The following is a 5,567-nucleotide window of genomic DNA, read 5'->3' as shown; positions in this document are numbered from 1 at the left end:
GCATAAGCTAGTGATGTTTTTGGCTATTAGGCTTTCGCCATCTAGGTACTTGTAAAAAAAAATTAATTAATAAAATAACAATTTTACTCGAGTAAAATTGACCCCCTATCGACTTGGTTTTTGACTCGATTTGAAACCAAACACGTAAATCCTAATCGAACATTTTTTTTAAGTAAATCTTCTTGTAGTTTAATTTTGATAACATCAAAACACAATTAATGAATTAGCCGAGATTGTTTTACCTTAATATAAATAAAAGAGAGTCAACTACAAATTTGGTTTATGTGCTTTGTCGTACAGTTTTAAAATTACAAGATAACCATCGTGTTTTGCAAAAACGTCCATAATTGTCCCTCCTTTTGACACTCATTAAAAGAATCCGTTAAAATGAGGGCATTTTCATCCTTTTAACAATTTTTTGTCTTTTACCTAATCAAAACCACATGTACCAAAATCATAAAATCGATTTTTATTGCGAAAACCAAACCCAGCAGATAAAAATATCAAAATGGTCATTTCTTCAACCGGTATGATCTTGGGTTTGCTTCGAGGTCCATGAGATCAGTCGAGATGCACACAAACTGATCCGGACACCTAATTTTATTTTAAAAAATATCAATCTCATTTAGAACCTACAACCAGTGCGGTTACCGTAACTTCTCCTACAAGATTAGAACTCATCCAAACCAAAACCGAACCATCTAAAGTAGCTCAATCAAAGGAGGACTGACATTGCGGCTAATGGCTCGATGTTACTAGCCACAACAAACATCAAAAGTTTACCTGTTTGTCCTCCTCGTACTACTCACAGAGTTACACAACTTGGAACAAGTTTGTTTAGCTCGTGCGTCTGTTTCTATCGTACATCTATTCATGACGAAAGGTTAAAACCGTCAATTTAGTTGCTAYTGTATGTCCAACAAGAAACAAGTTCTTTTTGTTAACATGTCTGGCCCAGCTTGCAAGGGTAAAACTGTCGATTCACTGTCGATTCCCCTGGACCAATCCCACGAGACCCTCGAGAAAAAATTGGAAAATCCCATAGTGGCATTGGTAGGACTCGAACTGGTAACCTGTGGAGAAGAACATGTCAAATATAGTTAGATGTGTTCATAAGGTGCATAAAATGGGTTTATTTTTTCCATGAGATACCTGGAAACAACTAAATAAACTAAGCAAACTTGCAGGAATGTTCCATAAATACCCCTGGGCACCAATGGGTCATCGGTAGAGCCCAACCTCCTGTCGGGGATAATTTCCACAAACCGATGCACAAAAGTCCCAAACGAATAATCAAAATATGCAAAGCTTTGAAACCCAACAATCGATACGGAATATATGGATCCCAAATGTGTTCAAATCTACCAACAAGATATAAATACAAAAACCAATATCCAAATCTAACAAATAAATGCAAGAGATTATATGGAGGAAATGGTCGTAGAATCTTCAACGCTAAACCCTCCAAAATGCACCCCCGAGTCTGCTAAAAGATCGCCTTACAGAAAAAGCTATTGCGAGAACCCTAAAACCCTAGCCAAAACAAAGGGTTTAAACCTGCTTGGACACATCCTGCGACTTCATAAAGTTAAATGGACAAGCAATTCAGGGCCCAAATTCTCCTTAGTCCCCACTTCACTTCCTTATGATTATTAAGAACAAACGGGTTAGTTAAATAGCCGACAAAAATAACTACCCCGTTTGTGTTCTTAATGTTGCCACCCTTATTATGAATACACCTTAWGCTTTTTGGCCGAAAAATAGGACCTCCGGCCAAAAAGATAATATATCTCCGTTTCAGTCATTGACTTGATGAAACTTCGAAATTTTGGCATACCCTTATTTCACAAGATAGTGGCATGGTGCAAAAAATGCCATGGCAATTGTAATTTATGAAGACGGTTTAAATAAAGAAAAATTTATGATAAAATGGTGTCCTGCAAGAATCTCCATGGCTGGGAAAAGAAAACATGAAAAGAGAACGAGCCAGTGCATGAAGAGACATGCTTCCGTCTCTCTCTCTCTATATATATATAGGGTTGGTTCAGTGAGAATGGAAGTTATGGTGAGAAGGTGAGAAGGGATCTCCACCCTTGGATTAATCCTAATCGAAGATCAACAGTAAGTAACGCGGTGCACTGAGATCAATTCCCATGATAAGTGCAATTCATGGGTGAGCATAGATTAAAAGTGATCAACGGTCCAAATCCCTTCTTATGCTTCTCATCTTAACTCCTATTCTCACACGATCCTTTGCCTAATGACAATCTTATATTTATAGTAGTTATTCGCATACCTCAATCGTGATCAGAGGCCAATGAACATGAAATCCTGAAATGTTTGAGCAGATGGGCTCAACCGATTCTCTCTCCTTCGACGGCCTAATATGCATTCAAGAACAAAAGTCCAAATCCAATCCTAGCCAAATTCTGCCACCATTTAACCAAAGTAAGACCGACAAAAAGATTTGGCATTCTTGATACTTGTTCATCAACTCGCAGGTATACAAACATAAACCAAACCAAACAAGCCCGGGTTATCATCTCAAATCACCACCTCATGAAAAACATCTACTTTATAGCCACCTCGGAAAAAAAACTCACAAAAAGGGCCAAGATACCACAAGTCAACGCCACAAGGAACTTTTGCTTGCGGTTTCTAACATTTGACACATCGTGTGAAAAAGTTGGCCCACACAAGTTGCAGTATTGTAGTCCCTTGTGTCTACGCACAAAAACAAGCCAAGTCACATGCCTCGAAACCGCAAGAAAAAGTGCTTTGCAGCATTGACTTGCGGTCTCTTGGCTATTTTGCGAGAAAATTTAATCAGGTGGCTATAAAATATATATATATATATCTTCTCCTGATGTGGTTATTTATGATGATAACTCCCAGTTTAACCCACCCGAAGGTGGGATTTTGGGTGATATGTACGCAGACCTGACCTCCACCCCAAAGGTATACAAGACATAACCGTGAAAAAGAGATTCAAAGCCTTACAGTAGTAGCTGAAGATTGGAAAGAAATGAAATCTTGCCTCAAACAATTATGTCACATGTCACCGTGAACGACATTTTGCAGCCTCAAAGCAGCGACAAGAGTTCACCGAGCAATAGTTGGAGCACCGTAAAGTTTCTAAGAAGATTAAAACATTGAAGTGAGAAGAATGAAAACAAGGAGCATATGGGAGGGTTCAATCAGAAATTTATAGTCAATTACAGCCTTGTGCAGAACCAGAGCACCCTAGTAACCATTCATCTGTACAATATTCATATGGGCATACAAGTAATTGAAGTTGTTTCTTGGTTTATATGCGCGTGTGCATGTTATGGCACATGTGCATACCAGACAAATTACTTGTACGCACTAACACACATGTGATGTCATACAGAAGAATGGTTACTAGAGTGTTCCTCAGTTTTTCATTTTCTTTTTGCGGTTTTCCTGAACCTACCCGCATATACACACACACAAAAACCAAATCAAATGCAGCATATCCCACTTGGGTAGTAGGATATATGCAAACCTTACCTCAACTACTAACATGGAGAGGTGGTTTATGTGAAGACCATGGCTTGTTACACAACGCAAATTTGTGTGTAAGCATGTAATAAGACGGGATGTAGAATAACATTAAATGGTGTGCAAGCAGACAATGTAATCAGGTAAAAATTTGTAATACAAGTATATATCAACTTAAACATGTAAGTTACACCAGCATAAAATATCAATCAAGAAAGTTAGGTCCTGTTGAGCCCAACTATCCCACACCACGAGCCTATTTGCCTACTCTCTACCCTCCTCTCGATAGCCTTGTTGTTCCACCCCCGCCTCCGGGGGGGGGGGGGGGGGGGTAAAACATAAAGGATGGATACTAGGGGATGTATGGAGTGTACCTTAAGTGAAACAATGGACAGTGCCACAGGAGAGGAGGGTTAGAAGCAAAAAGACAATGAGTAATAATCTTGACATAAATAGAAATACAAGATTAGGCGAAGGATCGTGTGAAAAGGAGAGTTAAGGTAAGAAGCGTAAGAAGTGATCTAAACCCTTGATCACYTTTAATCTCAAACCCACCCATTAATCATAAGATAAAAACATATAAAGTTAAAAGCATATATATATATACACACACACACAATACAAATGGAAGCATTGAATTATTTTCCATAAATAATAATTGAAATTTAAAGCATCATAAAGACAATTATATATAAACATAAAACCTCCCCTCACATTCAAGTTGTCTAAATTAGTTTCCAAGTTTGATGTATACTTCTACAAGGACAATATAGTAATATAAAATTTTAATTAAGAGCCAGTTCTTAATTACCATTCAGAAATCATGGTTTAATTTTTTTTTACTATTTTTTACTGTAAAAGTGTACTTMAAATTTGGAAACCAAGACAATCCCTTTGTTTCTTTCCTAAAATTTGAATTTTATCATAAAATCCATAATAAATGGACCAACATTTGAWAATAGTTTTCTTTAGCTTTCTAAAATCTTTAACTGTCTACAATATTTTCTCACTAGACGAGTGTACACAAAATGTTGCTCGTTTATGGTGAAATTTAGTATTTTCTTCAAAGTAAAACCTCTTTTAATGCTCGGTATATTAATAAACTCTCCAAGGTCTCATTTGGTTTGCAGGATTGGATGGGATTTGGAATCGAATTCCATTTCAGTCCTTTGGTTGGAAGGATCTCCCGGATTTAAAATCCCRGGTTTTCACTGAAATCCCATTAAATCCCATAAACATAGGATTTTGAAATCCCACAGGGATGGTATTTCACGGAATTTCGTTGGATTTGTATGTAAAAATATTTTAAACATTGTTTTGTGATAATCAAATAATAAAAAGGTAATTYAATTATTTTTATAATTATTTATAAAGAATGGATCTCAATTTCATTCCAAATACTACAAACCAAACACACCAATCCTTCCAAATCCAAATCCCTCCAATTCCTGGTCCTTCCACGAAATCCAAATCCCTCAAAACCATTCCATCAAACCAAAAACSCCCCCTACAACAATAACTTCTYGGTCYSKACATGGGCCRRTTGAAAAAATTACCAAGYWTGATAATATAATRCCCCMTCTGTCCCAAAATAAGTGCCCACATTTCYCTTTTAGGGCTAATGGAATCATAGCTTATTCGGTCAGCYATACATTGTTGTTTGGTGGTRGCTTAATGATATAGAAAGTGACTTATTCAGTAARCTTCTAGGGGGAGCTTTACGCACAAAGTCAAGTTTTTTCCAAACCTGGCTCCCAATTGAAGAATAYRCTCCTRCCATCTATGAAAAAYCCTCCYAAACAAAAACSTTMYCAATCCACACAGATAGTTTTRTCCRTACATGACTTGRTRGAWAACCAACCAAATAGACCCTTAGTTCGTCCCAAAATAAGTGTCCCCTTTCGAAAGTAAACATTTATTTTACCATTCTACCCTTAACTATTAGATGGGAAGAAAACTTATCTCTATTATTAAGGGTAAAATTGTCATTTACTTAATTAAAAAGTGTAACAAGCACATAATTTTAAAATTTTGTGCCATTTTCA

General features: G+C 36.8%; 1 long non-coding RNA gene across 1 annotated transcript; it reads right to left on the bottom strand.

Annotated features, from left to right (window-relative positions):
* Nucleotides 1–707: 707 nt before the first annotated feature.
* Nucleotides 708–2,429, bottom strand: LOC112526370. The gene is made up of 2 exons (XR_003070599.1): nt 2,297–2,429; nt 708–1,073 (listed from the first exon to the last, which is right to left on the bottom strand). It is a non-coding gene; the product is annotated as an uncharacterized LOC112526370 (long non-coding RNA).
* Nucleotides 2,430–5,567: the final 3,138 nt, after the last annotated feature.

The sequence above is a fragment of the Cynara cardunculus genome (genome assembly GCF_001531365.2).
Source record: "Cynara cardunculus var. scolymus isolate 2C chromosome LG 14, CcrdV1, whole genome shotgun sequence".
Lineage (NCBI taxonomy): Eukaryota > Viridiplantae > Streptophyta > Magnoliopsida > Asterales > Asteraceae > Cynara > Cynara cardunculus.
Note: the sequence above shows the minus strand (reverse complement) of the source record. Positions and strands in the feature narration are given on the sequence as shown.